This window comes from Tachysurus vachellii, chromosome 2 (genome assembly GCF_030014155.1).
Source record: "Tachysurus vachellii isolate PV-2020 chromosome 2, HZAU_Pvac_v1, whole genome shotgun sequence".
Taxonomy (NCBI): domain Eukaryota; kingdom Metazoa; phylum Chordata; class Actinopteri; order Siluriformes; family Bagridae; genus Tachysurus; species Tachysurus vachellii.
The window spans coordinates 36,241,777-36,254,276 of NC_083461.1; the positions used below are offsets into that span (position 1 = coordinate 36,241,777).

Genomic DNA, 12,500 nt, shown 5'->3' on the forward strand with positions numbered 1-12,500 from the left:
AGTGGGTGTAGAACTTTTTCCATTCATCACTTATAAGTCAAATATGTTTTTCACCCATGGTTTGTGTGTGTGTGTGTGTGTGTGTGTGTGTGTGTGTTTGTGCCTATAATGCCAATTCTGATAAGAATGCTGTGTCCATAAAGAGCGACAGAAATAGAGAGAGACAGAGAGAGAGAGAGAGCGATAGAGAGAAGGAGAGAGACATGCAAACATTAAAAACATGTCATATATACACTCAGACCAACAATGAGAGTGTGTGTGTGTGCCTATAATGACAATGCTGATAAGAATGCTGCGTCCATAAAGAGTGACAGAAAGAGACAGAGAGAGAGAGAGAGAGAGAGACAGAGAGAGAGAGACACAGAGAGAGAGAGATGCAAACATGTGTGTGTGTGTGTTTGTGTGTGTGCAATGCCCTTGTCATACCTGTCCTGAACAAACAGCACAGTGTATAGAGTAGCCAAGAGGGCAAAAGAAACAAAAAAGACTCAAAAGCACACACACCAGTGCACAAGGCAAAGAGAAGGAAGGGGGGAGAAGGATGTGGCGGGCTTTCAGGATGAAAGAGCGGCAAAGACACTGAGAGAGAGACAGAGAAAGAATGAGACGACTAGACAAATAAAGAAATAAAGACAGAGGAAAAGATAGAAACAGACAGGAAGAGAGAGAGCGTAAGAGAGAGACAAACAGATAGACAGGCAAAGAATCGAGGCAGACAACAGACGTATTATCCGGGTTCTGATTAACTCTTTCCACATACCACAAGAAGTGACCTTAGATTTAAAGGTCAAGAAAGTTAATAAGACAACAACTCCTTATAATACACAGCAGCTGTGTCGATCATGTCAGTGATAACGCACACACACACACACACGGACATAAAGATTAAACCTCGTAGACAACTTTGACCTCATATGAAACGATCATTATGTTAACATTCAAACCGAGTTATCTGGTTACTCGTTAAAAGGGACATGTAGTCTTTTACGACACACGATAACACTAATCTAGGTGTACGTACAAAAGTGGCTGTACGTGTAAGATTTATAGGAAACGAGTTAGGTGGAGCACAAGCAAGCAACAAACAAGTTTTTTTTAACCATGTTGGTTGCCATATTGTTGGCTGTGGCACAATGAAAGAAAAGCACCGTTTGTGTAATCCTTACATGCATAATAAGTCACTCTGAGGTAAGAGGGACGTTAGTAATGTCTTTGTTGACGTAAGACGTGATGTGAGCAGTTAAACTGCCAGAGGCGTGGCCACACAGGTAGTGCAGGGTTTAAGCCACCCCTTGAAATAATCCTTGCCACTCGCACTATTATATTTATTACTCATGTTAATCCACTACATGGAACTAAGGAGCAATTATGGGGCACTTTATTAAAAGGCCATTAATTTTAATTTTGCAACAAAGTGCTTCCATTTAAATTTTTACAATGTGTAGGTCAAGGTCTTGCAGTAAAGAACAAATCACTGCGGTAGTGGATTTAAATATTAGTTATTTATTCATAGTTCTTAGTACATCGTTCTAGCTCTCTGTGCTGCTTTAGCTCAAACGCCGACTAAAGGTTATCAGAAACGCTAGGCACTTTTTAAGCTTTCGTACGTATTTATACGTACCATTTCTTGGAAGTAGTCTCCATTGTCAGTGATTAGTTGTCAAACATAAGAAAACCTTCTAGCTGTTTTTCGCAGTGATAATGTAAACGAGAACGCAAACTTAGTCGATCCGTGGATGTTCTCTAACATTAAAAGTAACTAAAAATCGATAAAAAGTGCATGTTGTTGTTCTTTGTTGTTTTTAAAGTGCTATATTGTTAAATAAAAATAATTAGCTTGGGATAGAAACTCTGCATTGTGCAAGTGATTGTTTTCCTAAACAGGCAAGCCACGTTTTATTGTTTTATTTTATTTATTTCGGTGTTTTATTTCATATCAGTTAAAGAACATCGGACAAAATTAGCGCCAGCGGGAAAAGTGGGACTGAAATCTGCAGCTCGTTATCTTGTAAAAATGTCAAATCTATAATCCTCATGTTTAATACATGCAGCATTGTGGTTAGGAAATAAAGATGCTAGCAAGCTACACCGTGCCACAGGATTTTATCATTTTTTTTGTCATCAAAGACACTAACACAATATGCTTTATTATAACGTTTGTTAAAGGATGATAATGTTACTGATAATAAAAGAAATTAAGAAGAAAAAACTCGTTCTGTTTATTCATCTTAACTAGCTAACTAGCCCTCCCTCATTTTAGCCTAGTCAGTTACATTTCCAGACGACCAAAACATTATTAATCCATTCTATTTCTCATGAATATTCAAAAATGCTTTGAAAACAAACTATGGAAAGTGGTACAAAATTGAATTTCAGCCTTTCGGACATCGACCTAGCTCTCTGTGCTGCTTTAGCTCAAATGCCGACTAAAGGTTATCAGAAATGCTAGGCACTTTTTAAGCTTTCCACCTCAGTCACACATTATCTCCCCTGTAGATTATCTATGACTTTGGCTAAAGAGTCATTAAGACTTACGAAACATCACTTATGCAACTAATGATAACAGTGACTCAGCAAAAGTAGGTGTAGAGAAACGAACATGGTGGATGTTTGGATGTCTCTCATATAGTGTAGTATAACATGGTGGCCTGTATACAGAGGGACCCAAAAATTTTTTTTCTTTTCCTTTAAAATTGTAAATAATGTAGAATTTTTAAATATTTAAAGCAATTTTTCAATATCTTTAATTCAAAATATTACATTTTCAGGATCCTGATTTAAATGTAAGCAGATTTGTGTTCTTGGAAAAAAGTCTGATTCTCCTCATGTCTAATTTCGTCGATTGAAGCACGTGATCGAACAACTCGATTGCATTCGTTTTCCATTAATGTATTTTATTTAAATGATTCTACTGTTCCTTCAAATTCTTGTCTAGAAGATCATTTGCGTTGAATTTGAGAGAAGCCTTGAGTCTATCCCAGAGGACTCGGGGCACAAGGCAGTAGACACACACACACACACACACATACACACACACAGGCACTACGTACAATTTAGAGATGCCAATCGGCCTTCATCTTTGGACTGATGGAGGAAACTGGAGTACCTGGAGAAAACCATGGAAGCACTGGGAGAACATGCAATCACAAGACAGAGAGGGAAATCGGACCGCCAACCCTGCAGATGCGAGTCAAACATGTCATGCGTAAATGTTCAAATGTTTTAAAAGTAAAGCATTCTCAAGCATGGACATGTAAATATATCGAGTGCTATGACACACATCTATCCCACAAATCAATCATTCCTTTCATTGTGTTAGGGATTATCACACTTAATAAACAAGGTTTTAGACAGGTTAAACAGTCCCTGCAGGATTTTACAGATGAACGATGTCATTACAACACACATTCATCCCTGAAGGTCATTACATGTGAGGCTTCACTGCTAAGAACGCTGCCAATTCAAAAAAAAGCACACAAAACTAAAAAAAAAAAAAAAAAATCCTGCAAAATAATGTTAAAAACGTGTTAAAAACTCCCAAAAATTGCACACTGCTCTCAACATTACAGCAAAAATTCTTATATTTAGAACACACACTAAATCATAATCGATCGTCAGACATAAAAGACCAGCAATAGAAACCTGTGGCTGAGCGAATCAGGAAGCAGGAAATAAAAAAATACGACCTGATTAAAACTGAGTGAAAGTGCACGTACACACACACACATACAAATACACACACACACACACACACACACACACACACCTGTCTCCAAGGCGCATACCTGCCACACACACATTCCTCAGGCTTGGTCAAGTTGAGAGGAGCTCTCTGATTGGCTGGGAGAAGGCAAAAAATTGCTTCACCTGCATCAAAGTGAAAGTGATGTATTTTTTTTTGGGGGAAACGAACATTTATTTCTAATAAGGACATTTTTGTTGTGTGACTGGTTCACTGACTACTGCTCACTCTGCCTGATCTCGCAGAAAACCTTTGCATGCAGGTTCCAAAGGTCTGCCAGTCATACCAAGTACTGCGTTTTATAAAACAGTCACATTATTATAGGAAAATATTTAACGACAGGTTGGTGCGATGTTGCGCAACACACAGAAGTGTTACCCATATCAGCCCTGAAGACATGCACATCCCCCCAAACTGGACTATTCCTCCACACCACAACAATGTAGATAAATAACTAAAGAACAAAACCTCATACTTTAATTTCTGTGCCTTTCAGCCCTCATGTGAAGTCTAAGTGATGAGACTATAGTTTGGATAGTCGTAATTACAACGTCAGGTGCGTAAACTTTATCGTTACATATTACATCATAATTGTACAATGCTGGCATTTTTTTTGCATCCTTGGACACCATGATTTCTGATTGATACGCCACCAAGTCGGAACTCAAAGAAAATTCAGTGTTTCCACTCGTAATTACAACTCCAGCTCTTAATTACGAACTGTACGGCATGATTTAAACGTCGTATTTATTAACGAATGTTATGGATCGTGCAAAAAAATGTACTTTCTGTTATATTATATTATAGAAACCTTTACCTTTGAAAAACAAACAAACAAGCAAAGAACTGAAACTGGAGACTCCTTTCATTAATGCTTAGAAGCAGATGGAATAATTGAACCAAATTTATACAAATATATATAACTCTAAGATTATTCTAAAGATATGTATGTGTCTGTGAGGCGTTCCTGATTTTTCAGGATCAGTCAAATTCACGCAGTTATCACATTTATGACTTCTACGATGACGATCCTTTAAACAATGTACGCTTTTTTTTTTGTTTATTCTGGCCGCATTCGCTTACCTACATAAAACCACTGCTTGATCTGATTGCTAGTTCACCATTAGCCTTTTCTTTACTCAGGAGCTTACGTATCTGCACTTAAGTCCAGTCCAAATCACGGTTTAAACCCTGCCTCAGTTCACTGGAATCCAGCCACAATACTGTAAGGTTGTTATATTACTACTATCAGCTCAAGACCTGTTTTTTGGCACAAGGTGAACAAAAATTTCCTGAACTCAGGGAATCAAAATGTATATGGAAATGTTGCTCTGAACTACAGTAACAGCACAAAGTATTTCATTGCTTAAGCTTTGGATCGTTAAAGAGACCCAACAAAGTTATTCAGCATTGTTTGCAAAGTTATTTTACCATTTGTCATTGTGTTCCAAACAAATAAACCTATAATCATTTAATATAATCATGAATATTTACCAAACAAAAGGTGTTTATTTTGAGAGTTGTAGCACAGCGCTGTTGAATTCTCAAATATGATTGGTCAGTGAAGTTGTGGCTATATTTCCTGTAACTGAAAGTAGCAACTGCAATTCGAAAAGGTTTATACCAACACACTCGTTCAAAAACGTTATCGTTCCCATAGTAACACCGTTTTTTAGTACGTATTTATACGTACCATTTCTTGGAAGTAGTCTCCATTGTCAGTGATTAGTTGTCAAACATAAGAAGACCTTCTAGCTGTTTTTCGCAGTGATAATGTAAACGAGAACGCAAACTTAGTCGATCCGTGGATGTTCTCTAACATTAAAAGTAACTAAAAATCGATAAAAAGTGCATGTTGTTGTTCTTTGTTGTTTTTAAAGTGCTATATTGTTAAATAAAAATAATTAGCTTGGGATAGAAACTCTGCATTGTGCAAGTGATCGTTTTCCTAAACAGGCAAGCCACGTTTTATTGTTTTATTTTATTTATTTCGGTGTTTTATTTCATATCAGTTAAAGAAGATCGGACAAAATTAGCGCCAGCGGGAAAAGTGGGATTGAAATCTGCAGCTCGTTATCTTGTAAAAATGCAGAATACATTTTTTCAGGCTAACATGACGAGTGACTTTTTTTTTTCGCTTTCGAAATTTTTCATGGGATCACGTTTGAAGATTATTAATTATTGTAAATGTGTAACCAGAATGGCGTTAATGTTTTCAGCAAAACGCTACTGTAGTCAGTTTTTGATCAAAATATTTAATGACGTGACTACCTCAAATAAAGTCTTGAAGAAAAAAAACCAATGCATCAAATAATATCCTGGCACACTGGCTGATAACACACACACACACACACACACACACACACACACACATACACACGCTCTGGGCCCACCCTGTCAGCAAACATGGGAGGAAAAAGCTGGGTCCAAAGACCAAGATGGCAGAAAACCTACATATATGTACACACACACACACACACACGATCACACAGAAATCCTCAACTTTAACAATTAAAGTACCACCAATTTTTTTGATCACACAAACATCAATGTAGTTATAAAACCAGAACACACACACACACATACACACACACACACACACAGTCTAACAAACCGAAAATACCTGAAGTTGTGTTAACTGCATCCACCCATAAAAAAAAAAACCAACCTGACACACACCACTAGGAAAAGAACTGTGACACTGTACCTTCCTCCTCAGGTGCGCCTGTGTGTCCAATTAATGTTGTGTGTGAGTGTGTGTGTCTGCTGCCACCTGAATGTTCACTATCTCTCTTTCTCTTTCTCTCTCAACACACACGGTACACTGGTACAGCCGGTGAATCGTTGGAGTGGAGTGTGTGTAGGAGGTGGTGAAGTGTTTGCTCAATGCTTGTGTGGGGTGGGGCAAAGAAAAGGTGCCCCCTCCTACCTTGTGCACTCTCCTTCCAGGATTTTGAAGAGAGCAAAGTTCTTGGGTGTGACAGGAGAGATAAAGCAGGAGAGCAAGTGAACGAGAGAATGTGTGTGTATGTGTGTGTGTGTGTGATGGAGAAAGAGGTTCCGTTCTGATACATAGAGATGCTCCACACTATACTTGAGTATGGTAACTCAAATCATCACTCTTTTCAACCATGTCAAGCAGAAAAGCATCTCAAAATGCACAGCATTTCAAAATTTGAGGCAAAATTGCCACAACAGCTTTGTTCTTTTTTTTTAACCCAATGAATGAATTAATTAATTTATATATTTATATTAAAACACGGGAACGGTGGCTTAGTGGTTAGCACGTTCGCCTCACACCTCCAGGGTTGGGGGTTCGATTCCCGCCTCCACCTTGTGTGTGTGGAGTTTGCATGTTCTCCCCGTGCCTCGGGGGTTTCCTCCGGGTACTCCGGTTTCCTCCCCCGGTCCAAAGACATGCATGGTAGGTTGATTGGCATCTCTGGAAAATTGTCCCTAGTGTGTGATTGTGTGAGTGAATGAGAGAGTGTGTGTGCCCTGTGATGGGTTGGCCCTGTGATGACGCTGCCCGGTGACGAGAATAGTTCGGATAAGTGGTAGAAAATGAATGAATGAATGAATGAATATTAAAACACTTCTATAATCATTCAAACTGAAAGGATGAAACACCTAAGTAAGAAGGATGAGTTTTGCGGTTATTGATACTCCATACATTTTTCCCTCATAAGACAATGTTGTTGTTTTAATAATAATAATAATAATAATAATAATAATAATAATAATAATAATAATGATAATAATAATAAAGAACCTGAATTCAAAGATCTTTCAGTGAAGCCACACACACACACACACACAGAGATACACAAACAGCAGCAAGAGAATATAAGATCGGCTCCAAACCTCTGATCAGGCGAAAGCTCTGACTAAGTACCACACAGTAAACACTAACTCCTTCATACCGAATATCTGAGTACTCCACAGTTGGACACGATTCTGACACAAATTCACGTTACACTCACATGCTTTAGTCATGATGTGTAGATACACTACCATTTATTATCCATGAAATGAGTGTGGTAATAGTGTAATAAAGCCACAGGCCATTTTCTAATATTAGCACACTGTTTCCTGATAACAGCCACACACACCCCTAACACACACTCCGTTTCCCTTCCACACCTCGCTTGAGAATGATCCGGTAACATATACAAATACGTGTTAAAATCGGTCTAAATCTGTGAGGAACGGAAAGTGTTTACTGTGTAAAACTGCACTGTTTGGTCATGCTTCAATCCGATTGGTCGGAAGGTCGAGACGTTTTCGTTGCAGCAGCTTGGACGCCATTTAGCTCAACAAACTTTGTCTGATTTATTGTGCACATGAACACACAACAACATGTCGATACAAAATGAATTAGAAAGTAACGTGTGATTGTGCATATGCTGAAGTGTAACTGTGAGTCTCCGGTTTCAGCACTTTGTAACAGTGAAGTTGTGATTTTTTTGTGGTGTCTTAGGGAAAAATAATCAACCTCAGCGCGGCGCCAGGTAGCTTCACACGCCAGCTTGCTGCTAATAATTTGCTTATTGCACAAAGCTGAAATTCTAGCAACACTTTTTTACAGGGTTCAAGATATAAAAACATGCACCTTAACAAAATCTCAGTACATGTATAACAAATAAAAAGGGTTCAGGAAAAGAAAACATCAACTGACTTCTGATGCTCAGTTGGTGTGCGTTCAGCTAAACAGCCAAATGGTTTCTGCCGAGTCACAAGTCATATGATGATGGTCACTCTCGGTTAAACATTCAACATTTACCTAAACAGTAACTTATTGCGTGTGCGTGTGTGTGTGTGTTAGAAAAAAGTGTAGGGGAAAGTAGAGTGTTAAAAGAGAGGACACACTAACAGGAAATTATGGAGGTCAAACTGAGTTCCTGTTTCAGGTCAATGGCTGATCACGTTGACCCCAAGAGTCCAGTCAAAACTAAACGAGTATACACACACACACACACACACACACACACACACACACACACACACACGTACCCCAAAGCACTGCTGAAAACACAACATTAAAACATCTACCTCTCAAGCTGAACCTTGAAATGGAGAAAATCCTGGGGTTAATCTTCAAATCGCTATGGCAACATCATAAAACTCCACCATGAGTATCATGGGTAAGCCATAAAACAAGGTTCAGTTGACTAAAGTGTAAACAAACCTTGATGAGGAGCAAAGTCTTCATTCAAAAACAGTATAATCATTAGTGTCGCATTTCTGGAACCACAAACTCACAGAAGTGAACGAATGTTAATGTTCAGTGAGGTAGGACTTCATGAGGTGAAATTCTGATTTAAAAAATAAAACATAGTTAAGTACATAGATACCTGAAATCTGTGTGTGGGTTTTATTATTATTTATTAGTAATGTATTTCTTTTTTTTTCAATGTGATTGTCAGTGTGATTTTACAGATGTGATAAAAGTTCCCAGATGATTAACTCTTGTAAATGCTGTAAAAGTTGAATTTCAACATAATTCTTTTTACAGAAACATTTATTTACTTCAATAATAAACATTCAACAACAACAACAACAAAAAATTAAATCACATAATTCTTTTAGTTAGTGATGGACATTTTCTTTACAAACATAAGCTAACAACTTAGATAGACAGAAAGAAAGAAAGATAGATAGCTAGCTAGCTAGCTAGCTAGCTAGCTAGATAGATAGATAGATAGCTATCTATCTTTCTTTCTTTCTGTCTATCTAAGTTGTTAGCTTATGTCCTAAATCTGCAATCCCCAATGATGTGTTTTTAAATATCAATTCCAGTAATTTGTCAATTTATTAAACACACCACACAGGGAAAAGTGGATTTATTTAAAGTGACATGTGCCGAGTATTGTTGAAATTTGTATTCAGTTGCGTTCATCAGCTTCCATTCTCGCAGGGATTTATCAGAGTGGACATTTTCAGATGTAGTGTTTATAGTGTAAATGTACTGTTATGGTGTTTAGGTTCAAATGTCCTGATCTAGTGTTTATAGTGTAAACATTACTGATGCGTTTTTATGATAGATATATAGTGAATAGACAGTGAAAGTAAAACTCAGGTAAAGTACAAGTACAAGTACAAATCAGACAAAAGTGCGGTAGGTAAATAATTCTACTTCGTGACTTCACGCCTTGGACCTCGGTCACATTGGGCTTATTTGCTGTATAAATAAATAATGGAATGATTAAAGGTAGAATGCTAAGACCATTTCAATGGTTTATTAACCGTGCAACCCAACATCAGGGCTGAAATACAGTGTATCTCAAAGTTAAGCAGTTTGTATGTTACAACAGATGTGTGTGTTTATGTGAAAATACTTCAATAGCCTATTAATTTTCATTTTAACAGATTATAAGTAAGTCTTAACGTTAGCTAGAGACAAATTAGTTCCGCTTATCGCTCATGTTTTAGCAACGATACGCACTTCTTTAAACTTTACAAAGCATGTGACAGCTATAAAGCACTGACACCTGAGACTCCTTTCGATTTCCTTTGTTAAACAACACAAGTTTACTGTTAGACGTAAAATTGTATGGAGAGACTGCTCTACAAATCTGTTACTATAGAAACGCTAACATATTAACATATACGGCTGGAACTACTTTTCCAAGCTATGCTGTTATACAAAAAAAAGAGAGTCTTTTAGCACAACCACGTCACATTACACGTATCGCTGATCTCCACCTGCTATGATTGTTCTCAAAACGTATATTCATATTTAAAGGGACGTGCCGCTCCTGGAAAATTCTGTGTGAAGTCATTATATGTAATGAAATAGTGCAGCGTTAATGTTATAAATATTTCAGCTATCCTTATTACAGTAGACTGTCATAGCAGCACACACCCTTATAATGAATGAATAAACAGCATCGGTGGATGATCAGAGAAAGGTGTGTGTGTGTGTGTGTGTGTGTGTGTGCACCTACATCAGACACCTGAGGTTTTGTCAGACACTGCATTATTTAAAGTGGGAAACTGGAAAATCAGGTTGAACTCCAGCCTTAAATGTCTGCTGTAAATGTACTATTTAAAACACACACACACACACACACAGTCACTTGATTATAGCAAGTCAGGAAGAATGTCTGATGCTGCAACCTGTTGAGTCAAGGTCATCTGATGATTTGTGTGTGTGTGTGAGTCTGTCTGTGTGTACACTCATTTCCCATTATAAGGACTTTGTCAGGATTTCTGAGACACGTCTGCACTCAAGTAAGCACAATAATAAACAGAATAAGCACACTACACATTCGGTGTGTGTGTGTGTGTGTGTGTTTCATGTACTAATGTGTGCAGCTATGTGTGGGTTGTCTCTGCGTGCATTTGTGAAGGTGTGTGTACTTGCAATGATGTGTATTTTTGTGATTATTGTTGAACGTGTGTGTGGGTGTGTGTCTTTGTGTGTCTTCAGTGTACCTGTCTGTGTGTCCTTGTGAATGTGTGTGTCTTTGGATGTTACAGTGTGTTTTATATTGTTGCAATCCAGGGGCTCAATGTGTTCTTTCTGTTTCTTTGATACATCTTAAATACATAAACACACACACAAACACACAAACATGCGCGCTTGCGCGCACACACACACACACACACGCACACACACAAACTCTGAATCTTCTACCACTTAAGCTGAACCCTGTAAACCAAAGAAGGAACCTTAAAGGTAATTATATTTAATTAGAAATGTCATTTAATATAATTATTTAATTATAAAAATAATGAACTGGTCATTAAATCCAGTTGTCTGAAAACAACGCTTTCAGTAAGGCTTCCAGTCCTCTTGACTACTTATGAAACAACTGTTCGGGAAAAGCTGAGTTACCAGGGTTTGGGTTAGAGAGAGTACAGTGAAATGAGGACCTGAAGAGCTATACTCTGTAGTGTGTAGTGTGTGTACTTTAAAAGTTTAAACATAAATGAAACACAATCAAAGGATTATTTGTTATTTTAAAGAACACAAAATGTAATTTCTTAGCTGCTTATATTTTATAAATGTGTGTGTGTTATCACGATCTCCATGCTTGCTTGATATCTATATACACGTCGTGTACCTTTTTTCTTTATCAAATTTCGGAGTATTTCTTTTTTCTTGAAAAATACAACATTGTTCTCAGATTATAGAAATACAATGTTATTTGTTTAGTATTTTTAACAACAGGCATCATCATAAAAGCAGCTTTGCAGAAATATAAAAGTTTACGATTTAAAAGATCCTTTTTATATTTACACATAGAAAGTAAATCATTAATTTGAGTATGAATGTAAGTTTTTAGCTATAAACACACCTCAGCTAAAGTTTCTTTTTGGCGTATTTTTTTATGTCTAAAACCAAACCAAAGTGCGAAACCAAGGAGCAAAATTATCAATTCATATTTAATTCAGAATTAACAAATAAACTAAATGGTGTAATCATTCCCTATGCGAACATATGCGTCTTGTCTATAATTCCACACAGTCGATGAAACACTTTTACAAAAACGGTAAAAATTCCCTTTAAGAATTTAAGGGAGTTGGAATTCGAGCCAAGTTGATACCTTAGTTATCACCAGGGTTCAATACAAACAGAGGAAAATGCTGCGTATGTGAACAGATTGATGTGGTGGTTTGCAAATTCACCACTAATCTGAATCTCGATGACATTGCAAGCTGCAATCACAAGTCGGCTGCCTGAACCTTCTATGTAAAACTGGTAATATTAACACAGTTCGGCATAAGAATATAGCCAAATTATAACCCACCT

The 12,500-nt window shown here is 37.4% G+C and overlaps 1 protein-coding gene across 7 annotated transcripts in view; it reads right to left on the reverse strand.

Moving 5' to 3' along the window:
* Positions 1-12,500, reverse strand: part of rbm47 (RNA binding motif protein 47) — a 31,662-nt gene that overhangs the window by 14,784 nt on the left and 4,378 nt on the right. For 5 of the 7 annotated variants that reach the window (XM_060864508.1, XM_060864507.1, XM_060864505.1 and 2 more), the window contains exon 1: positions 6,450-6,608. The exons of 1 other annotated variant lie outside the window; for it this stretch is intronic. The gene's annotated coding sequence lies outside the window, so the exon portion shown is untranslated. Of the gene's footprint in view, positions 1-6,365; positions 6,388-6,449; positions 6,609-12,500 lie in introns of those variants that run through there. One more of the 7 variants, XM_060864504.1, reaches the window with a different exon arrangement.